Below are 24735 nucleotides of genomic sequence, written 5' to 3'. Positions count from 1 at the left end.
TTTAAAAATTCAGGTTAACATTCTCTGAAACAGCCCGCGCATTCACCACTAGTTTCCTCTTGCGAGTTTTTAGAGCGAACCACATCACTTCACTCAGTCGGAGAACCGCTCGAATGTTGCATTTCTTTTTCTTTATTTTGCGAACAGGGCAACGGCAAACACCACGCACCAGTCCTAACTATTATGGTCTCCCAACGGGAACAGTATTAGTGCGGAAGTTAAGGAAGCCGTCCGTGAACCATATATGTAAGGCCACGCCGTCTCGCTCATATCATTTCCTCCTCCCCCAGAGGAAAATAAAAACGAGGCAGACAGGCAAGTTACGGCTATAACCAGACGAAACTGCAGATCCGGTGCACAGAGCTGAAGGGCGCCGGGCCAGTATTTGGACACAGTGCCGGACGTAAAGTGGCGGGCATGAAAATGGCGGGAAAACCTTGGGGGAGCGCAAACGCTAAGCACGGTTAGGTATAGTGTGGCGCCTAACGGCGCCTGCAAAAGAACCAAGGTTATCGCACAAGCCGCGCCGGAATATTCCGAGGCGTCCCAAAAGAGCCAGGGAAAGAAGGGGGGGGGGGGGGGGGGGGGGAAGAAAGGAAAGAAAGGATGAAATGAAGAAAAAGAAAGAAGGAGATGAAAAAAGAAAGTACTGATAGAGAGACAGGGAGAAAAGAAAATTGAAAGACAACAAAATAAAAAGGAGAAGGAACACGGAAAGGAAAGAATGTAGGAATGGAAAGAAAACAAAGAATGCAACAGTGAAGTAAAGGACAGAAAAAAAGAGGGACACAAAGAAACAAAATGGAAATGTACAGCGCAATCACCAACATGCCCAGTCTGCCACCTTAGTGAACAAAGAAACAAGAAAGACATATCCTTAAATTAATATTTAGTCAAGTATGTGAGCCAAAGCAGCAATGAGCGGTCGCAAATGCAGTCGCCTCCACACCGACCAAGCTTATACATAGAGCCTCGCTGTACCTGCATGCGTCTTCTATTTCGCACCGACCCCTTGAACTGCAAACGACGTTTCCTTAACGAGCACACAGAAAGAGGGCGCACGGGAGTCAGCCAGTGTTTGCACGGCGCCAAAGACATGTGACATGTTTATGGGCGCGCGAGGCCAGGCCAGCATATAAGGAACTTCCCACTAACGCTTCCGTTAGTGTGGCGTGAGCAGTGTTTCCTTTTTCCCTCTCGGCTTCCGTTTCCTTTCCGCTAGGGCGCAGTCGTACGCCGAGGCTTGAGTGCTCTTCCGTCGGGAGCGGTCCACGCTCTCGCGTGGGATTATGCACGAGCGCCACCTACTCAAGTGTCCGGAAATGTATTGCCTTGGCGCGTGAAAGCAGCAGTGACGTCACGCACTCCTCGGCATTTCCGTCGCTTCGTACCTTTTCTCCTTCCCGCTGCCCGCGGCACTCTCGTGTAAGTTTCCCCCTCGGCTGGCCTTAATGCCTGTTTGTTTATGTCGTTAGTCTAAATGTTTGTTTGTTTGTTTGTTTGTTTGTTTGCTTGCTTGCTTGCTTGTTTGTTTGTTTGCTTGCTTGCTTGTTTGCTTTTTCTGCAACCACTGCTACAGCTATTGCAGACGTGGGAAAAATAACTATATACGATACGGAAAGGTAAAAAATACGAAACAAATGCAAGCCCAACTTAAAGTGGGGACGAAAGCAGAAGTTTTAGCCCGTAAATTATGACACCATTGTACACCAGGAGCCGGGTGACAAATTGGTCACGCAAACGCAAAACACGGCGAACAAACGAGCAAGTATCGCTCGCCGCCAGTTGCAGACGAAAATGCGTCGATTGGGAGTCTACAGTTGGATAGCCGGGGAATTCGACCGGCGCGCCCCTAGGGTCTGGTGACCGTAACTAAGCGAGATTCATGCCGCGATGAGCGGGAAAAAATGCATCCTCCGCTCTAAACAAAGAAGCAATATTTTACCCGCCGCGGTGGCTCAGTGGTTAGAGCGCTAGACTGCTGAGCCGGAGTACCCCGGGTTCGAACCTGACCGCGGCGGCCGTGTTTCGATGGAGGCGAAACGCAAAAACGCAGCCCGTGTGCTGTGCGATGTCAGCGCACGTTAAAGGTCCCCAGGTGGTCGAAATTATACCGGAGACCTCCACTGCGGCAACTGTTTCTCTCTTCTTTCACTCTTTAAAATTTAAACACTGTAGCGCAGCAGAAGACCAAAACACACAGAAAACAAAAACGAAAACCATAGCGCCCGTTGTGATAACAATATAATTGGTTTTTGGGGAAGGAAATAGCGCAGTATCTGTCCCGTATATCGTTGGACACCTGAACCGCGCCGTAAGGGAAGGGATAAAGGAGGGAGGGAGTGAAAGAAGAAAGGAAGAGGTACCGTAGTGGAGGCCTCCGGAATAATTTCGACCACCTGGGGATCTTTAACGTGCGCATTGACATCGCACAGCACACGGGCGCCTTAGCGTTTTGCCTCCATAAAAACGCAGCCGCCGCGGTCGGGTTCGAACCCGGGAACTCCGGATCAGTAGCCGAGCGCCCTAACCACTGAGCCACCGCGGCGGGTCGCCCGTGGTGTTCGTTTCTGTTTTTTGTGCGTTTTTGTCTTCTGCTGTGCTACAGTGTTTTTCAAGACTATGAACCAACAAGCCCACAAAGCCAAACTGCTGAACTTCTTTCACTCCCACTTTCCTCCCTTCCCTCACGGCGCGGTTGAGGTGTCCACCGAGATGCGAGACAGATAGTGGCCATTTCTTTTCTTTAAAAACCTCTAATGCAATGTAAAGCCATAGCGTATGTACTGTACGTGGAATACCGCAACCTGTACGAGCAACGCTCGCTACTAAGAAGCGCCCGCAAACGCTTTCCCGAGCTAATATTAATAATTGGTTTTTTGGGGAAAGGAAATGGCGCAGTATCTGTCTCATATATCGTTGGACACCTGAACCGCGCCGTAAGGGAAGGGATAAAGGAGGGAGTGAAAGAAGAAAGGAAGAAGAGGTGCCGTAGTGGAGGGCTCCGGAATAATTTCGACATCCTGGGAATCTTTAAACGTGCACTGACATCGCACAGCACACGGGCGCCTTAGCGTTTTTCCTCCATAAAAACGCAGCCGCCGCGGTCGGGTTCGAACCCGGGAACTCCGGATCAGTAGTCGAGCGCCCTAACCACTGAGCCACCGCGGCGGGGCCGGATTTTGTTGGCGACCAGTTTTTGGAGGTTAGCAGATGGCGCCGCCTTCTATCTGTTAAGTGGCCACCTTTTGGTGGCGACCTGCATCTAGTTTTCTCCACCGCAACGATGTATATAGCGGCGCCCAGCAGTTCATCTGAACGCCGCCAACGGCGCGACATTCAACTAACCTCTGACTTCTTGCACCATTCAGCACGCCGGATTCTGGTGCATTCGTCTTGCTCTACGCACATATATACACCCATACATATACGCGACGAAGGTGCTGCTAAAGAGTCGCGTCAACACTCCTAAGCATCTCTCTGGCGCCCCAAACATACGAGCTCTCATAGGCGTCCATAGGAAGTATTACTATATGCGCTGAGTAACACGGCAGCCGCAAACATTGTTGTTGTTGTTGTTGTTGTTGTTGTTGTTGTTGTTGTTGTTGTTGTTGTTGTTGTTGTTGTTGTTGTTGTTGTTGTTGTTGTTGTTGTTGTTGTTGTTGTTCTCACAAAACAACAACAACAAAGAGAGATGCGTCGTCGTTGTCGCCGGAATAATTTCGGCCGCCGAACGCACGATCTTTGATTTCTCCCTCCCTTTAATTTCCCTGTCGCTGTCTCTGTTTCGTGTCGTCATCGCGTTCCTGCAAAAAGAAAGATGCCTACGACGGGCGGCTGACATTACAAATTACCAGTTGAAAAGTTCGCAGATGTGGCGGTTCGCTCCGGGCTCTCGTTAAGGGCAGAGTCAGCAGGAAACATAAATATTGCGGTCACAAATCGCAGGCAGTTCTTCCGGCAACGGCCGCAATCAGCCGCCGCGCTCTCGCATTTCCTTCCACCCGCCACGTGGTCACGAATCGGCGTATCTGCAGCAGCAACATCACGAGTTCGCTCAGACCGAGCATCTCGCGAAGCAGCAACACGAAACAAATCTCGACAGGGTACACACACACACACACACACACACACACACACACACACACACACACACACACACACACACACACACACACACACACACACACACACACACACACACACACGCACACACGCACACACACACACACACACACACACACACACACACAAACGCCGGCTAAGCAGCAATAGAAAGCGGCACACCAGCCAACAAAACAAAGCGTCGTTAATGAGCCAGCCTCATGAAAGGATTCAAAACGTTCCAAAAAACTTTTTTTTTTTGCAGGTTTTCGCCCTTTTTCAGGTCCGGTATAATAATGAATGCCCCCTCAGTTATCGGCACTCTTTCATCTTGCCTCTGAAGACGCAGTCCCGCCAGATTTTCCGACCATAATAAGAGTGGAGCTGATTCTCCTCTGCTCCATGAAGTCAACGCCAATTAGACGGCCACCAAATTGCCTCGCTCTCAGCATCGTCGCTTTGACCGACGCGACAAGCATTCATTATTTGAAATGGCGCAGTATCTGTCTCATTCAAAGATTTAAATGAGACAGATAATGCGCCATTTCCTTTCCCCAAAAAACCAATTATTATTATTAATCATTGAAACAACTCACCCTCCCGGATTTTTTTTCGCAAGTAATGTTAAGATTTTTTTTCATTTATGATCGTCTAAATTCCTGGTACTGCCTTGAAGCGTTTTATTTATTTTTTTTTTGAAGCGCGGCATGCATTCGATATTGATGAACACTGCCGCTTGGATTTTCATATCCAGAGTTCTCAAACAAGACTTTAATTTGAGAGGCGACTGTGGGATATTGCAAGATCTTGCTATGAACATATTGATGGAAATGGTCTACTCTTCCGATGCGTAGGAAAATCTTTCTTTTAAAGTTTGTCTTGCGCGTGCATCTAGTAGTTAAGACTGTCATAAAAAAACAAATGAGATGCGTTTTTGATAATAAATAGCATAAAACTGTAACCTTCCCAAGTACGAATTTGTTGATATAATGATTGTTACGATGCACTTTTACGATATGCAAAAAAACTGCATTCATAAACAACTTTCCGTTGAAAAAAACAATCAATTCGTGCAGAATTTCTGAATAACGCTTCACCACGAACGTTTAGAATGCGTTTTGTAAAAGCGGAGTTATCGGAAATCGAAATTTACTGTTCGCTATATTCGAAAGTCTGCTTCTCCTCCCGTGATTCTTAGCACACTCAAAGCCACCCCCTCTCCCTCCCACCAACCTCCACTGGAACGTCGTCGCTGACGTAATTATGTTTTCTCTTTTCGCGTCTTTTATTTATCCAGCGGCGCCGCTGCATCCAATCACAGTCGCTTGTGATTGACAGGGCTGCCGACGCTGCACGGCTGGAGTTCGTCTGCTCGTTATCATTGGTTCTGTTTCTCTGCAGTCACTGCGCGACGTTAACGTGACGCATGGAGATATCTGACCAAGAGCAGTTTCGAAAAATACACTGGTTAGGGCGCGATACGAAAGGGCGCGAAATTTAAAAAGTCGACGGAAAGAACAAGCCAAGTTTCCAGAACGATTATAAAGCTCTCGGCAGCGTGTGGAAGTGAATATTTATCTAAGACGCCCATGGCAACAGGATCTAACGACCCGGCGAGCTTATTTATGATGTTCAGAAAGTGCCGGCGGGGTCGCTTATTCTGCATTGTCAAAGTTCGGGGCTGCAAATTTTAACACAGTTTAATTTGTTTCCAAAATATTTATCCTGGTGTACTGATTACGAGCGCACAGCAACAATGCTCTTATGTAACTTCTCTGTCCGCCACTCACTGACCGGGGTTTTTTTTTTCTATGAGCGAGTGCTAACAGGAATTTCAACTAAGAATCCACTAACTTCAATTAAATTTGCAGCCACCAGCTTCCGCCAACTCTATTACTAACTAGAATCTTCCGAGTTCCATGAACTTTGCCGGGCCTCCTGCCGTGACAAATTTTATATCCTTAATTTACCTAAATAAAACATAAAGCCTGCAAGTCTGCAAATCTGAACGGAGCATCTCAAGTTACAAGCGGTACAAAAAAAAAAATTAAAAAAGCACGACTGGTCCCGCCTCACCGCAGCTTTTTTTTTTTTAGCTCATCGGCAACAATTTAAACCGGGAAAAGCAGGTTGTCAGAAGAAAAACAACAGTGTGTTCACGGTGGCAACATGATCCCTCCGGTAATCGGTATAGATGAAAAGGAACGGAAAACGAAGAAAAAAAAATTGACCGTAGAGTAAGGGTTTTAGTGCCCGTTAAACGAGAAAGTATAGGAAACAACGTAACACCGATACGAAGAACACAGGCTCAGCATTACTTGCGAGCAGAAACAACGGAAACTGGACTCGGTCATTCGAGGTAAAGCAAGCGCAGATCGAAGAAGAAGAAAAGGCACTCGGGTGTCGACGCAGACACGGCGCAGGAAAGCCAATACACTGTCGCAAACTTACTTGTCGACCCCGGGTCACGCTGATATGTTCGCAGCGCAACTGGAAACTTGTAACTGAGACCCAAACACATAAACACTAAATTGTTGTTTTGTTGCTGTTCTTCGTGTAGTAAGGACTGTGGTACTTTCTTGTTTTGTTTTGTTGCTTGTGCTGTGCTGGGTTGCGGCTTAATTGTGCGGTGCTGTTCTGCGCTATAATTTTGTCGGGTCATTAACTTTTTTTACTGCGTTGGTAGTGTTGTCCTCTTTCGGCGAAATAGCCGTGGTTTTTGTGACGCCTTTACCCCCCGCACCCTTAGCGGATCAGAGCGGGGTTTTTTTTTGCATTTTATTAACCTAAAGGCCCGGTAGGGCGTTACATAGGGGCGGAGGCAAAATCGAAACATCGTCAAATCATTACATCGTGTCATCGCAAGTTAACAATACCAGCTGTTTCAAAACCAAACAAGAAGGTAGGAGTTTTTTTTTTTTAGCAACAGGGAAGAAAAAAAAATACTGTAAGCGCGACAAACACAATTATCATATATATTATATACGCATGCACCAGGGTGAAGATAAGCATACAAATAATAGCTGACGGAAGCCAAAAGTCACCGAAACCAAGGAGCGCAGGGGATGTCTCTTTTTTAATTTGAGGTTTTCATCTATGGAAGATTAATAAAATCAGGTTAATAATACAGGACGTACTACGTCCGCCGCTATGGACAAATGTGGCGCTGGTGAACACCGTAAAGGTTGGTTTGCACTACAAATAAATAACCTCGAAAGCAGAAGATTGGACCGCCGTAGCCGTAGCTTAGTTGGTAGAGCACCGGACGCGAAATTCGGAGGCCGTGGATTCGGATAAGACCGGCCGCATTGGTTGTTTTTTCTTCTGATTTTATTAAACTCCCATTGATGGAAACCACAAATTAAAAAATGCATCCTAAATGCTGCTTGGTTTGGGTGACTGTTGGCTTCCGTCATGTATGTCATAATGAGCACCTCTTTTCATACACTTGTCTGCTGAAACAGTAGCTCAGGTATTTAAGTACAAGTAAGAATAGTAAAAAATTATTTAAAAAAAACAGAAAAATAAAGTGAGGGAGGGAACTTCTTTCATTCAGGTTAGTACCCCTCGCTAACCACTGAGCGGGTTCAAATTTGTTGTTGTTCGCGATGCAAAGAACGTTTTTATTAATGTCATTCCGTTGACTAAGTCGCCAGATGAAGACATGAAAATCGTAATAAATTTGTTCTTGCAAATGCAAGATATGCTTTATGATCATAGTCGAGGCGAGGAAAGATATGAGTGGCAGGTTTACTTTTCTGGGCAGTTAGTCAGAAGGGTTATAGTAAAGTCAGTAAAAGAAGGTTAGACGATGAACTTTGCGCCTACTTTCCAACAGCTCGTGATTTAAGTCGCCCTTAATCATTTAAATGCCGGAATACAAGGAAAAGTTACGTGCAGTAAAGCATGCAGCTTTTTTTTTTTGCAAAGTTTCTAGTTTTGAAATTTGATATAATTGACGAGGGTTCCAGATAAGCGTAGCATATTCGAGTTTCGGGCGCATAATAGTGCCATAAACAAGCAGTTTAGTTTATTTGTTACCATGACTCAATGGCCGTCGCATGAAACCCGGAGTTTTGTAAGTATTGTCTATTATGTTATCATCGTGCGCGTTTCAAGACAAGTTAGCTGTGAGGTACACTCCTAGGTACTTGTGACTGTGTGAGCTCACAATGGTTACATTACTGCTCACATAGGTGTAATGCAACTCTCGGTTACGTGTTGTGAAACGCACAAGCTTTGATTTTTCAACGTTTATAGTCATCTCCCAGTCAGAATTTAGTTAGACTCTGTAGGTCCTTCTCAAGCTGCGAACAATCCCTAACGCTAGTTAACAGTAATAAATGACGCTGTAGTGTTACTACACTACACTACACTACACTGCTGTAGTGTTATTTTGCTTCATTTCAAGAATTAGGCGTTTGTGTGCAGCACGGTTAAAGGCTTTCTCAAAGTCAATAAATATGGCGTCAATCTGTTCTTAATTATGCACACTTTGGAGGATATCTGCGGTTAATTCAGAGAGCTGAGTTTCACATGACCGACCGCTCTGATTAGCAAAAAGTATGTTTTCGTTAAAGAGAAAGCTAATGATTTGAGAAGTTAGGATATGCTCACGTAACTTGTATTAGGCGTTAGATATATGGTCTATAATTAGTTTTATCAATCTCATTACTTTATGTATATGAATCACGCTGACAAGCTTACACTCATCTGGCACAACCCCAGTCATCAGTGATCGTTGAAAAATGTGAGCAAGAATTTGTGCTGAAATGTGTTTCGTGATTTTCAGTAGCTCTGTAGTGATAACCTCAGGTCGAAGGCTGCAGAACAATGGCAGCAATTCAATCGCTTTGCGAACGCCGCCAGCGTTTATGAAAACACGAGGCATAGCAGCTGTGGTACAAGGAGTTAATCTCAGAGAACAAGTGGCATCCAGATAAACGCTACAGAAGTATCCAATGAATTCGCATGAAAATTTCTCAGAATCAAAGGGGAATACCAGACTCGTAACTGAAGTCGCCAACTAGCCCACTAGTTCGTTCCGAGCAAATTCGTTACCATGTCCTGGGGGCACTTTCTCTCGCAACGATGCATGTCGTGTTGCCTCCATCGTGGCGGAGGCCTCGTGCAAGGCAAGGTCACGTGGTTTCTGCATTGGGCACAGAGTGCTTCCTCCCGAGGTGTAGGTCCCCCACCACATTCACCGCGAACTACTTATTAAACCTCTCCCTAAAAACATGCTCCCCACCTACCACGAACCCCGCCGCAGAGCTCGCGCAAGGGCGCTCCGCAAACACTATGGCATGGAACCGGACGCCGTGTGGGTGGATGCCGCATGCACAGGCGAGGACGCGGTTGTAGCCATCACGGATCCCTCCCTACAACCGATTGCCACCCTTCGCATATCCCTCACTGCCACTTCGGAGGAGACTCAAGAGGCCTCTATTGTCCTAGCCATCACGCGCACGGAGGCCCGGTATATACTATCGGACTCTAAAACTGCCATACTAAATTTCGCCCGCGGAAGAGTTCACGTCCCCGCATTTCGCATATTGAACTCCCTCTCCGCACACCCGCCCCGCCACATGGAGCTTATATGGGTGCCTGCCCACTCTTGGGATCCCAGAAACGAGGCTGCCAACGCTTTAGCCCGAGGTTCTCTCAACCGGGCACCGGCGGCCTCCGATCTGGGGTTCTCACTGGAGCGCATGCATTCATTCAGTGAACTGACGCAGGCCTGCAAAGCCGAGCGTCGGCTCTACCCCCCACCCCATCCCTCCCTCGACAATTATCACCAGACACTTTGCAAGCGGCTCCAAACACGCACCTTACCCTCCCCTTACATACGCTCGCGCTATCACCACGTCAACACAAACCCTTCCTGTATCCTCTGCCACCACACCAAAGCCACTCTCGATCATATCATTTTCCTCTGCCTGGCGGATCCTCCCACGTGGGGCCTGGAGCAGCTTACCGCTTGGGAGGCTTGGGAGACGCTACTGCGCTCCGAGGACCCGGCCAAGCAAGCCATCGCCACAGGCCGGGCTGCCAGCGTCATGAGCCTCCGGGGACATTAACGTTTGAGTGCAGTGGGGCCGTGTGGGGGCCCAAGGACCTGCGTGTCCTAAAGTCCCCTGTGTGTAATAAAGTTTCCACCACCACCTTGGCGCTGTTCGTAGTTAGGGAGTTTATTCAAAGGCGCAGGAGAAATATTCCTCCAAATTTCGGAGGCGTTCGTTCGTAAAAATTTGGCCACATAAACTTTATATAAAGTATATTTTGCTTTCTAAATTTCTTGTTTGTGCACCTCTGCAAATTTCCAATAGTCAGCATTTGCGCAATCATAATTAGTCTTTTCGCGCACACATTTCTTAGATGTACACACTAAACACGAATACGCCTATGTGGGAGTAAAAAGGGATTAAGCGCTCCTCTCTTTTACAGAAGGGAGTGCATAAGAGGACAGATTACTCCTTTCTGTTTAGAGTGCAGACCACATGCAGAAACAGTGAATTGCGCGGTGGTCGCTAATGCACTCAGTCACTGGCATACTCGCGCGTTCCGGGCACCTAAGGTGTCTCCTGCGGAGCATCCATCCGGTGAAAATACATTCCTCCACCTACGAGTCTCCACATCCACCCTGCACCCACCTTCACCCTCGGGAAGACCGCGCAGCAGCGGAACGGAAAAGCGGCGGCGAAATCGAATGCAGAGACACAACGGGAAGGCGACCGCTGCAGCAGCGAAATGCAAAACCAATATTGCTATCGCAGATTTGTCGCATCACATCGTATGATTGCCTGTGCACTTTTGTTGTTGCAGCTTCATCTTCCGTGAGATGCCACGTATCAGTTCAGTGGCGGTGTATCTGAGTGAGCGGAATACGTGAGTGAGTGAGTGAGTGAGTGAGTGAGTGAGTGAGTGAGTGAGTGAGTGAGTGAGTGAGTGAGTGAGTGAGTGAGTGAGTGAGTGAGTGAGTGAATGAGTGAGTGAGTGAGTGAGTGAGTGAGTGAGTGAGCGAGCGAGCGAGTGAGTGAGTGGGCGAGTGAGTGAGCGAGTGAGTGAGTGAGTGGGCGAGTGAGTGAGTGAGCGAGATGGTGAGTGAAAGGAGCAGAGAGGACGGAGTGACAGAGTGAGTGAGTGAGACTGGGTAAGTGGAGTGAGCGAGATAGTGACATGAGTGGAGCAGAGAGGACGGAGTGACAGAGTGAGTGAGTGAATAAGACTAAATGAAGTGAGTGGAACAAAGATAACCGAGTGACAGAGTGAGTGAATAAATGAGACTGAGTATGTGGGGTGAGTGAGTGCGCTGTGAAGTGTGGTATACGGCTACTGGATACACGTACAGCCACTGGACTAGCACTTTAGTAATCCGTTTCCTACTGGATTCCGTCTCACCTATGAAGGTCATAAAACTGCCGTACGAAGCCGCTGCAGACACGAGCTGAGAACTTTAACGAGCCCAGAATTCTGCGTAACATGGCTTCTTGCCGCCGGACGCCCTTCTAACAAACAAACAACAGCTTGTTTACAGCTTATTCATTAATATAGTTATCCCATCCATCTTTATTACGCCACTCTTCGTGCTTGGTAAACACGAAGCGAAATTCTTAAGGCACCCGGAAAGGAGCTCAACGCCTGCGACGTCATTATTTGAGCATGTTGATGTCCTGACACAGCGTCAAAAGCAAGCGAAAGCAAAAAAAAATAATAATAGCGACGTGATCCTAACGGCGACGTCAATACCATCTGCTGCAATTTTCGCGGCGGTGCTCGCGACTAAGTTATGAATCAAAACAGAACATGCGGTGTGGGCTTATGCGGGATAAGAAACTGGGCTCGCTCACTGGAACAAAATTAGATTCAGCGTCAACATGCATAATTCGCTTTCATCTTTCTTCGCGCAACTAGATCGACACCGAAATCAAACTGCGCAGCACAGACCACAACATATGCAGCTCTGCCGCCAAGTGGTCTTCGCGCTTGATACCATCTATTCGCAGGTCCCTAATTGAAAGCGACTGCTTGCACACGTCCGCCCGTTTCCACCCTTTCAACCCCCTTTCTCCCTTCATGGGTGAATGGAAGCGGGTGTTCCCGGGGACGATAGAAATCTATTTCGGGGTGACTCCGTATCGATTTTTCGCCCGCCTTATATATATCGGCGGTCCAGCCAGCGAACATGTGTGGAGGCGCGCGGGCGCAGGGGACCTGTTTGCTTCTTCCGAGGGAGCGCCATTTTGCGCGCGGAAGTCGTTAGGGGGCGCCCGTTGCGTCCCCAATTCCCACTGCCCCCACCGCGCTCGCCTTGTCCACTTTGTGCTGACAGACGACAGGAAAGAAGAGAGTCGTTTATGCAGACGACAACCGAGTCGTTTTGTGCAGACGACGAAGCGGCTGTACGAAGAAATAAGAATGGACGAAGGGAAAAGAAATTAACGGAAGAAGTCAGGAGAAATAAGTAAGCCTCGCACGCGTAATACATAATAGGAGAGTCTGTTGCATAAAGCATTTTACGACGTCGTTTCGCTTTAGCGTCCCTCGTCTGCGCTCTTAGCCGACCCTTCGGAAGGAGCTTTTGTCTAGATGAATTTTCTTGAGGCTCCTGCTGGCCTTCTCTCTAAGGCAGTTACTATGCGTAGGTAAAGCTCGGTTTAAAGCCCGCATTGAGCACTAAACTCGAAACGAGTTAGCTGGCTAAACCCTAGCCCGCATCTGGTTCCGTGGCCTGCTTCTGTAAGATACAGTAAAGCCTCTCTTGTGTTATACTACCAGCACTCCGTCTATCCTTGCCTTCAAAATAACGGCGAAAGAGTATAGAAAAAAAAGAATGACTGGCCGACTCTCTTGCAGTCTGCTGCTGGTATCGAGGTCGCGGGTGCAATTCCCAGCCACGGTGGCCCGCATTTAGATGGAGACGAAATGCAAAAACGTCCGTGCAGTGGGATTGCTGCGTGAATTAAGCAGCCCCGGACACGGTCGAAATTAATCAGGAGGAGCTGCGTATGCTAAATTGTGATTGTGATGCTAATTGTTGAAATGTTGTTTTTAATTTATGTTGATACTTTGTTTTTTTTTTGTTTCTACTGCCTCACCTTTAGCTGTCTTGTGAAAAACTGAGGCAAAACGCTGCCTCGGAAATGTGGGCGTAGGGTGCCTCTCAAGCTGCTTTTTTCACTGCGTCATCTCTCTCCCAGTCATACCTGTACCACTAAGAGCGAGAAATAAACTTCAACTTCAGCAACTTCAGGAGCTGCATACGAAACAGGCTTTGAATGCCGAAGAATATAGATGCTTATACAGAGAGTGCTGTAAAGAGAGAAACGATTAGAGCAACTCGAATAGGGCAAAGTGCGAAGATATGTCATGGACCGGCGTTCATGGAACTAATTGAGACATTTCAGCCGCGTGCCGAATTCCTGCGCAAAATAATTGAGGCGCGTGACGCACGTAATTTCGCGCGTCACAGTTTAGCAACGTCTGAGCGAATGCTCGCAAAGGACGCGCGAACAAACCGAAAGATCGCAGAAAGAGACATTCCGACTCGCTAGCGTAGCAGCTTTGCGACCGCGCGATTTCTTCTCCGCTTGTGTCGTTTTTTTTTTCTGTTCGAGTGTTAGAAACATTTACTGACAGTTCAAAATAAATACGAAATCTTCTGCTGCGGCTTCTGAGTCCTGGACAGCTCAACCAGGTGAGCACTTGCTGGTTTTGCGAAAGCCACAAAGGTAAGACTACGCCGTCCAGCTGATAACTCTGGAACTGCTGACGTCACGACGGCGTTTTGCGTAGCCGTCCCCTTCACGAAAGTATCACCTCCTAAAGGCAGACGCAGTCGAGATAATACCGTGTGCTCCGTGTACACAAGTGACGGCACGTCAAACTTGTACATCAGGTGCATTACACGATGACGTCATCGTCAACAACCCGTAGAATCCGCCGCTAAAGCAAAAGCTCCAGACCTACTCTCTCAATATCAACGGGCGAGTGAACCGGAGCCTGTGCGCGGCACTCGCGGCTGCGCGTCTGTCACGCGTCAGAAAAACAACCAAAAAGAAAGACAACAATAATGACGAAAAGCCCCGCATAGAGCTCACACAACAGCTGCTTCGCTCTTACCATTTCTGTCTCGTCACCCTCCGTCCTCCACAGGGAGAGAAAGAGAGTACGACCGTAATCAATTCTTGTCGGGTCGAGCCACCTGTCGGTTATAAGGTCACACGAGTAGTGCATGCGGACTCTGAGCACTTAGTAGTATACGGAGCGCCGTTAATCGAGCGTCCTTACGGACGGAGACATGTCAAATGACACGTCGCGCGCGCTCTCTCCCGCTGAAATGTTTTAAATGCACTTACCGCAGAAATCGTGTCGAAGGCCACAACGCGAACATTTGCAAAAGCGAGGTCTATGCTTATATACGCCCTCCTTCGCGGTTGGCACTTTTTCAAGCAAGCGCATTCCGCCGACCGAGTTCCTCAGTATGTCAAGTGACAGCTGCGCGTTGCACTGCTCCGTCGGCTCTCAGAAATTTGAAAATGGCAGAGACGAGGAAAGAAGAAAATAAAACAAGGGAAGTGCGAAAAGCTAGCCGCGCGAACTATTTCAAGCATCAAACATTCATCCGCCCCCGGATAATTTATTTGAGCGTCCTCCGAGAGGCGCTTAGTACGTGTCGCGTTGTTCCGGGACAGCTGTTCGAGGATTCTAAAAATAGCCTCTGATCTCGTGAGTTTACAAAAAGCGTGGAGCGCTATATGGCAGTTCGAGGATTTATGGCGACCGCGCTAATGATCATAGCTCGGAGCCGAATGCGAGATAAATGTGGAACAGAGGTTATGTTACGGCGGCGTCGTGAAATGCGTTCGTGACGCTAGGTCGAAATTATTCCGGAGCCCTTCACTACGGCACCTCTCTCTTCCTTTCTTCTTTCACCCCCTCCTTTATCCCTTCCCTTACGGCGAGTTTCAGGTGTCCAACGATATATGAGACAGGTACTGCGCCATTTCCTTTCCCCAAAAACCAATTATTATTGTTATTACTACTAGCAAAGGCGTGGGTAATCATTCGCACAGGGAAATAGCTAGCTTAACGCAGGCAGGCCTCAATCCTGGAGGCAAGCAATGCGGGATCGGGATATGTGGGTTAGAATCGATCCTCCTACCTTCGTATGGGATGACGCACAGGAAAGCATTCATACAAAAGCTTTAATCCCAAGTTTCTTTCATCTCCTGAACGAATCAATGTTAACTAACATGTAAATCATCGCAGCATTATTGACAAAATCTGCGCGATAATAATGAACGAGCCATGAACCGAAATAGCCCTCCCACTCTGTTGCGCAGGATATGTGACATATCAGATGTGTGGGCATTGCCAGAGAGGAATGAACTCTTCGAGAAAACAGCTGCCTGCAACAGTGATTTCTTTTTCACGGCGCATTATTTCGTGTTACTGTAAGACATACCGCCGCAACCGAACTACACTGGCGTCCACGCACGGTATTGGAAATTGGGGGTTGCATATTTTATCGAACAGATGTGGCAATCAAACGCCGGGTAAAGAATGCAAGCTTCAGCCCCTGCTCGCTTCGTTTCCAAAACTGTGTCCCGCTCACTTTTGAACCCCTGCTTGCACGTATGTGAAGTTTGGTTTGCAGCGAAGGAATGTGGCATGCCTCCAGTTGTCACAGCGCATACACTGCGATATCGGTAACGGAAACCCGACGTATGTCCGCTTTATTCCAGGCCACGATCAGCCTTATCATTCTTTGCTCATTATATTTTTATTTCGATTTGACGGGAAGAAGTGAAGGAGAAAGCAGATACACTACTCGGAAAGTAGGCTGCAATCAATTTATTCTCTCTGTGCAATCCGTACTCTTTATGCGGTGTACAGTAGTTTGAATACTAGTATTCTAGAACTACACCCCAATTAACCGGATGTTACATCACAAGCAAGCAGCCCGTGACACAAGAAAACGCAGTAAACGCAAATGCCTCACGAGCATAAGAACAATGTCTCACAAATTCTTCCAACACAATGCATCGCACGAACTTTGGCGGCTTCGCACGTGATATGGATCAGGCCGTACGCGCTCAACGACAAAATCAAATGTAGTATGCAGAAACTGCCCAGGTGACTCCATGGAACAGCTGGATTTTAACGAGACGCCAGTAAAGCCAGACGTTGCCCTGATCGTCGCGACCACCGCTGCCGTATACCTGAGGATCAACGCTTCTACGCCAGCTCCAATTGAAAAGCCGAGTCTACTGACACAGATTTCACGCTCGCATCGACGTCGTTCTCTAAACCGCGTCGCGCGCAGCGCACACATGCACTGGCACCCGCCGGCAGCGCAGCATATGTTTGCCGCGTCCACTTACTCTAGCGTCGAGAGCCGTTCTCGGCGTCCGCTGGGTCGTTCGGGGGCCGTCGGGGAAACCATATCAGCGCGCCGCAGTGCGCGATTGTGCGCCGAAGCTGCCGCTCGCACCGCCAGCGGAGGCTGAGAAACCGACAGCAGCAGCCATCGCCGGCCGAATCGGCCGAGAAAAAACGCGCGCACGGCGTCGAACAGCAGCAGCAGCCGCGGAAGTTCTTCGACCGGCAGCGGCGGCGGCAACTGTTGCGAGCGCCGCCCGCCGCCGAGCGGCGGCACGCACATAACACACGCACACCGCCACCGACGCGCGCCGCCACTGGCTGCCTTGCTGTCCCTTCTCCCTCGTATCTCCCCTCTCGTCATCGGGCTCCCATCCGCAACGCCGGCGCGCGATGCCCGCTAACGGTGACGTTCTATTGATTTCGTTGTGCGTTTATGCGGTCTGTTATTGTAACGCCCTAATAGGCGGAAGGAGAGGGAAAGGAAAGAGCCAGTCTCTCTCCCGCCTACTGCCCGTGCTTTTATGTCACCCCGTGCTCCCATTTTTCCCTTTCGGCTTGATGGGAAAGGATGCGGCGCCTGGTGTTTTCAGTGCGGTTGAAAGGGAGAGCGCCGGAATGCTCCCTCACCCTCGTTACGTATTCCTATCGAATCTATAATGGCATTCCTTTTCTTCCGCGACACCTGTATCTCCTGTCGATGGGCGCTGCAAGCGCGGTGCCACGGCAGGATGGGTTTGAACGGCGCTTGCAGCGGAAAGTGAGTAATCCTGCTAACGGTGTCGTCACCTGGGCATCAGATCATCAGATTAAAGGAACAAACCGAAGTCCACTTAAGCGCATCTTCGAAGGACGAAGCAAGTGCTCAAAGCTGCTGTGTTTTGGGGAATTAGCTGTTGCTTATATTTCATTTTCTTTCTTTTTCTGTTTTTATCTTAAGTAAATGCCGAGGGTAAGAAGTTTAGAGACCCTACTACGAACGTGAGACAGGTTACAGACGAAACACTACACTGGAACATGGAACACTGAACCTTCGCACAAACGAGCTTCAATGGCAACGTGATATTTAAAGCTGCCTCAACGCTGGAACCCATCTCTCCTGGACGTCAAACCAGTTAGGCGTTTCAGATAGACAAATTTTCTGAGCAAAATGATGAATCATGCGCCGAGTAAATGATTTCTTTTTTTTTTTGCCGTGATAATATTAGTGAAAGTGGGCGGCTTCACTTCGACTCTCTGAACTACCGCAAATTTAAATTTTGACTTCAGCCAACGTCACTTAAACAAAATTTTCAGACAAACGAACTTTTGGAAAATCCGCGCTAAAAAGCCATTATGTAGAAAGAAAATCAGTTGAATGATTTCAGCACACTGTAACTTTCAGTTCAGCGGATATTATGGAAAGCACTTAAGTAGAGCTTCCAGGCCAGAATGCATCAGTTCGGCAAATGTGCTGTAATTCTCATCCGCGAAACTATGGGCGATGCAATTCCGGAACTAGAGGATACCTGTTGGTATGAGAGAGAGAGAGAGAGAGAGAGAAGAAAGGAAAGGCGGAGAGTTATCCCATTTGGTTACCCTACTTGTGGGGAGGGGGATGAAGGAAGAGAAAGATAAGAGGAATGGATCGGTCGGTCAAATGGATGTGGAGCAGGCTTGTAGCTGAAGCAGTACTCGTACGCCTATCTAGCGCACTTGCCTTTATGATAGTCAGAGCTGCAGATGGATACATGTCAGAGGAGAAGCATTGTTGTGTCTCGAGAAATTAAAAGCCTTCGCCACCCGGCGGGCATTTGTATCTTGGTTGGTGCATCAAAACGTGAACGAACTCGCTCAGTTCACCATCGTGGAAATACTTAATCTCAAAGTGCAGCAGATAATACTGTAGCTTATTAGAAGTGCTGAGTGCGCAATAATGCGTGAAGTTCTCGGTACTGCGAAATATGTGCCTTTAGAGACCATTTTAATGCTTAATATACCTTTGAAACTAAAGAACAAGATGAACAAGGATCGAAGGAGAAACTGTTTGAGATATGTTTGATTTGAGATTGATTTTGTGTTGCTAAGAATCCTGTCTTCCTGCCTTCTTTCTAACTTAATGTATACTTCTACCATAATGTGTATTTCTACCGTAATGTGTGCTTCTACTGTAATGTGTACTTCTACCGTAATGCATATGTCTACCTTACTGTATACTTCAACCGTAATCGGTACTTCTACCGTAACGTGTGCTTCTACCGTAATGTGTACTTCTACCGTAATGTGTGCTTCTACTGTAATGTGTGCTTCTACCGTAATGCATATTTCTACCTTAATGTATACTTCAACCGTAATCTGTACTTCTACCGTAATGTATACTTCTACCGTAATGTGTACTTCTACCGTAATGTGTGCTTCTACTGTAATGTGTACTTCTACCGTAATGCATATGTCTACCTTAATGTATACTTCAACCGTAATCGGTACTTCTACCGTATTGTATACTTCTACCGTAATGTATACTTCTACCGTAATGTAACGACTGTATTGGTGATCAAAATTGGCGCACGCGGCAGCATGTCGGATTTCACGAGAATCTTGCGCAATTCGGGAACACACCCAGCGTATAAGAGCGCCTTTAGGGGGTATGTCTGGCTTTGCAACACACATTCGTCGCGGCATTTCAAATCAATAGCTTCGGAACTACGTGGCATACTTAGTCGCACTCTTCTTCAAAGCACATGCCAACTGTTAACAAAACAGCCGCCTCCATGAGTACTTCGTAAAGCTAGAAAAATATTGCTGAGAGTTTTGATTAAATATGTTGCTGTGGGCCGAGCTCCCGCCCCGTACCCCCAGCCGGGCATGACTCCCACGCTTATGTGTCGCGGTGTTTTAAAGGTACACCGCCCTCGAGATGACAATGCATACTTTCACAATCTGTTCTAGGATGTACTTGGTTATTCATCACGAAGGCACGACATCGTAGGTCCATCGTAGGTCGACTGGGAAATCAGAAAAGTGCTTTGAAAACTTTTGTTTGCATGTATTCCTATGGGAGCTAACCCTTCTTTGCACCCCCAGTTGATTCGGCAGGCTACAGCAGCGCCACCGCATCTCGCTTACGTCGCAGGTCGCTTTTGGTCTGTACATTTGTACCGATGGCTTCGTAAAAAGACTTCAACGGTGGTACGCATCCGTACCGCAGTCATTTAGACGTACAAAAAACTTGCATCAGAACTGAACATTTCTTCAAGAAATACTATGGGGAAGTTTTTGGTGAAAAAGACTCAATGGATCAGACATTTTTCAGCTTTTTCCCCTCCAAAATAAACCTAATCGAACTGTATGCACGAGCTCGTAAAAGCACGCAGAACACCAAGGCCACCGATGAGAAAAGGATAAAAACACGCTGAATGCTTTGTTCGATATATCAATACTGTTCAGAAGTGGAGGAAGTGCTTCTCAATCATGCTTGCGGCCGATTGGCAGCCTGGAGCAGTTCTCTATCCGATTGTGTGGCGCGTAATATTCGTGATAATATGATGCATAGGTTCTCCACAGCCTGTTTGCCGGCCCTTTGATGAAGTGGTACGCAAGCGTACCTACAAAGGGTTAAGAGAAATGTACTCGCGCTCGTTCTTAACCGGCGAGGAAGCGCAATACTCATGGCATTTCCACGGAAAAAAAGGAAGGGGTGGGGGTGGCGGGGTTGAGTTAGACGGTTGCGAGTACACCTGCTTTACTTTCTACGCTGTCAACATCACTTCGCCGCATCACTTCAAATTTATGCAGCAAAGCGACATTGCCAGGCGCTGCTGAGATTTTGTTCTGAAAACGGGCGCCTTAGCGTTTTTCCTCCATAAAAACGCAGCCGCAGCGGTCGGGTTCGAACCCGACCGCGGCGGCTGCGTTTTTTTTTATGGAGGAAAAACGCTAAGGCGCCCGTGTGCTGTGCGATGTCAGTGCACGTTAAAGATCCTCAGGTGGTCTAAATTATTCCGGAGCCCTCCACTACGGCACATATCTCTTCCTTTCTTCTTTCACTCCCTCCTTTATCCCTTCCCTTACGGCGCGGTTCAGGTGTCCAACGATATATGAGACAGATACTGCGCCATTTCCTTTCCCCCAAAAAAACCAACCAATGGAAACTTTTTCCACACTGGCCAAATGCACATAAATCTTGATACTAGGTCACCTGATTTCAGCGCCTCTGTTATCGAAACTGGTGGCAATTCGGTTAATGCAGGTAAGAGAGACACGACTCACAGACGTTTGACAGGGTGGACAAGCCGTTCAACATGGCAGACAATAGGGAACAAATGCTGTTATTAATTTCGAACGTCCTGCGCGACCATCAGGGGAGGACAACACGCGAAAACGTCCTCATTCCTTTCCCTATACTCCTCTTGCAGCAATAATTACAAGTTAGAGGCTTCAAAAGATTGAGCACTAGACGTTGGCTGCGATGATGATGGTGATGATGATGATGATGATCTTGTGGCCTGACCCTTTGTATGGGGCGGTAAGCGTATCCCTGGGGAAAGAGGCTGTACGATTCAATAACCTCATACGGTTTGTCATACAAATGTAATATAATTATCATACAATTGTCATAAAGATCTCATTCATTTTTCCAAACCATACGATTCTCCTAGAAATGTACTACAATGTGATACAATTTGTATGACATTGTAGTACATTTCTAGGAGAATTCATACAAATGTCTAGGAAATGCCATACAAATTGTATGACATTTGTATGACGAAAGCTATATGAGGTTATGGCATTATACAACTTTTTTGCAGTAATACTTGTGACGTAGCCGAGATAAAAACGAAACAAAAGAAATTAAAACGAAGTCATGTAGAATGGCGCAGCGCGACGAAGTTTGTGTCCGGGTAGACAACTCTATGTGGCAGACAAAGTTGGTAATGTCACCGCTAGGTTCCAACGCTGCCTTATCGGCCACCATTGTTGCGGGCGAGCTTTCAGGAAAATCCCAGCGCTCGTGGAAGGGTGGCAGTACCCGTAGCGTCATGTAGGAGGAAACGGAGGAGCACCAAAGCGAAGCCTACCGAATTATAAACTCTAAGCAATCACGCTGAGGCGTTATGTGAAATGCAATGATAGTTTCGGTGACGCTGTGGATTCTGCACGCTGATATGTATGTTGTCACAGTTATCACTCTATCCGCAACGAAATCCAACGCAATCGCTTTGAGCTCTCTTTTTTTATGTGTGACGGAGATGTCGCTAGGAGACATCAGCTATGTCACTTCGGTTTGCATGTGACACCGGTTTTATTAGAGAGCTGTAGCGTACCGAAGACATACCGTAAGCACCAGCTGTAGGCCCAACCATGGAGAAACCTCACGTTGCCCCGTATTCGCCTCACACACTTGGCGGCGCAGTGGGAACAGCTGGTTCGCGTGCTGCACATAGGCTGGCACTGCGGTCGGCGTGACGTCACAGCTCGTCGAGAGTAGGAGTAAGCTTGAAAGCATGGAGAAAGAAAAACTTACTTCCTCCGTGCTTGAAAGGCACTGCAAAAAAGGTGTAGCGCGTCCCAGGGCGTCTCATAGGTGGTGATAGCTGCGCTCGAGTCTTGCGGAGCCACCAACTGCGAAAGTGACTTCTTGAAGTGAACAATGGACAACCGTTTCATTAACAACCTCTGCGACTACCTCAGCGCAACGGTTCTTCACTCCTTCTTTTAACTTTCAATCCCGTGCATTCCTTTCCCCCCCCCCCCTTTCCTTTTTCAACTTATGCCTCATGGCACACTCCTCGAATAAAAAAAAACACTTTTTTTAACTCAACAGCGCGCTCGACTTTGATGTGTAGCGCAGAACGCTGGGACTTGCGCCTCGGCCGAGCACGTGCTGGCGTCGCCACTGCTCCTCGTCACGTGTTTCTCCACTCCTTCACGGTGTGGTTGAAGTGCCCACACAGAAGTGAGACAGTTACATACTGTAACTTTCCTCTTCTCAAAGACAACTTATCGCGGCGCAGTGCGAGCGGATGAAAGATGATGAAGACGACGATATCTGACGCGCAGCTTGAGAGGCTGCCAATTAACCGCGGAATTGGCAATGTACCCTGGCTAATCCCCCGTCGTGGGTATGTGCCGTTAAGCCTGAGGACATCATTATCATAATCACCAATTAACACAGATCAGCACACTCACTCATGACTGCAGTCATATCGCCTCACTCACACTCACATCTGTGAGTGCGAGTGTGAGTGAGTGATTGTGAGTGTGAGGGGACCTGAGTGTGAGTGCAAGTGAGTGGATGTGAGTGCGAGTGGTCTTGAGTGTGGGTGCGAGTGAGTGGTTGTGAGTGTGAGTGAGTGGATGTGAGTATGGGTTGTCATGGGTGTGAGTGAGTGGAGATGAGTGTGAATGAGTGGAGATGACTGTCAGTTAGTGAGTGTGATTATGAGTAGAGGTGAGTGGTGAGTGAGGAGCGGATGTGAGTGGATTTGAGTGGACGTGAGTGAATATGAGTGGACGTGAGTGGCTGTGAGTGGTTGTGAGTGGACGTGAGGGTCGATTATTAACCATGCAACGCGAGAGCTTTTTCGGCGGTGGCCAAGTAGTCTAAAGCATCGGCACATGAAGCTTATCGCTTTCCGATCAGTGGTTGAAATTCTATTTGCGGGAGATGTTTTATGGTGAGAGTAGTTATACAGAGCCCACTCTGGGCCTTCGAGCAACCTTAGTCAGAAGCAGCCTTCGGAGCAAAATCCGGTGGGTGCACCTCAGTGCACACGCCAAATTCTACGGAGGATGTCCGGAAGTAGCCCCGACCCACTGCGATCGCCTACAGACACTGGGTGTGCTCACCCCCCCTCCCCCCCCCCCAACATCATTCTCCAAAAGTGCCGCCCTCCACGAGCTTGGCTGCTACACAAACACGCGCGCATGCACGCACGCACGCACGCACCACAGCTTCTCCGCCGAAGGACGCGGACCTTGAACGGTTCGTGCTATAGGAAGGCCGGGCAGCAGTAAAAGTGTATAGGAAGCAGCAGCGCTAAGTAAACGCTGCCTCCGTGTCTGATTTGCGACTAACGAATCTCTCGCCGAATCTTTAAACTAAGCAGTAGTCTAGTTCATCTGATCATTTTTTCTGCTGGATGCCATTCGGACGCAAATTTTCGGAGGTTTTTTTGGATAAGTTCGACTTCAGGTTCGTTTTTAATGTTCGGCATCCGGTTCGCCGCAGTTCCCGGAAGATGTTCGCCTGAATTTTCCAAGAATGGAAGCTAAAGACTTTTCATGCTTGAAAACTCGCGCTCTGCGGCGACACACGCAGCAGTTCCTCGGAAAGTGCGATCGCCACGGAGCAGCAACAGCGGGAGGAGGATTATACGTAACCAGCAGCAGCTCTCGCGCGCGGCCGCGCTCGAGTGCACCTCCAGGGGTTGCGTGGCTGTCGAGACGTGACGTCACCAGATCGAGAGTTATGCGAACAGACCAGATGCGTCTGTGGGAAGACTCCTGCCAACTGTGGCAGGGGGCAGGTGTTGTTCGGGAAGCGCTACATGGTAGGAAGAATCAACAAGAAAGCACCAATGATTCTCTTGAAAACGCCGCGAACCAACGAAAAGATCCAACATAGGATTTACTGGGTACCAGGACACGCCGGAGTCGAAGGCAATCTGAAGGCGGACAAGCTAGCTCGCGAGCTTACTATCCGAGCTGGTGCGTCAAACGCCTCGGACGGCCCGTAGATAACGGTAGAGCTCACGTACGCAGCTATCCTCAACCTCATCAAAGGCAGAAGACGCAAATATCCCCAGCCACATCCTCTGCTAACACAATATGAAGCGACATGTTGGAGAAGACTCCAAACAGAAGCCTTCCACAACCTTCACATTCTACACAAGATGTATCCGGAGCAGTATAGGAATACATGTCCGTGGTGCGGGGCAACCCCCACGCTGTATCATATCACATGGGAATGCATACACACTGTAGCTTTCCGAGGTAACAAAGAGCCAAATGCGGAGCAGTGGGAGGACCGGCTAACCAGCAGCCAGCTCAAGGTCCAAAGAGACCTAGTGAGCCACGCATGCCGGATGGCCAGGGACAGTGGTGCCTTGGACTAGGGGCGCCAACCACGCTCAGCCTGGAAGACATCGGCAATCTTCGGGCAAGCAGCAAGACTCCTTTATTAGAGCAATAGAGTTTCTTCACTCACTCACTCGGGAAACGCTCGTGAAAACCAACATGGGCCTCACAAACCTCACCAATCTCTCG

At 48.2% G+C, this 24735-nt stretch overlaps 1 protein-coding gene across 1 annotated transcript in view; it reads right to left on the bottom strand.

Annotated features, from left to right (window-relative positions):
* Positions 1–16763, bottom strand: part of Rph (Rabphilin) — a 101221-nt gene extending 84458 nt beyond the window's left edge. The window contains exon 1 of the mRNA XM_077654056.1: positions 16491–16763. The gene's annotated coding sequence lies outside the window, so the exon portion shown is untranslated. The remainder of the gene's footprint in view (positions 1–16490) is intronic.
* Between the last annotated feature and the right edge of the window lie 7972 nt (positions 16764–24735).

Source organism: Amblyomma americanum, chromosome 2 (assembly GCF_052857255.1).
Source record: "Amblyomma americanum isolate KBUSLIRL-KWMA chromosome 2, ASM5285725v1, whole genome shotgun sequence".
Classification (NCBI taxonomy): domain Eukaryota; kingdom Metazoa; phylum Arthropoda; class Arachnida; order Ixodida; family Ixodidae; genus Amblyomma; species Amblyomma americanum.
Note: the sequence above shows the minus strand (reverse complement) of the source record. Positions and strands in the feature narration are given on the sequence as shown.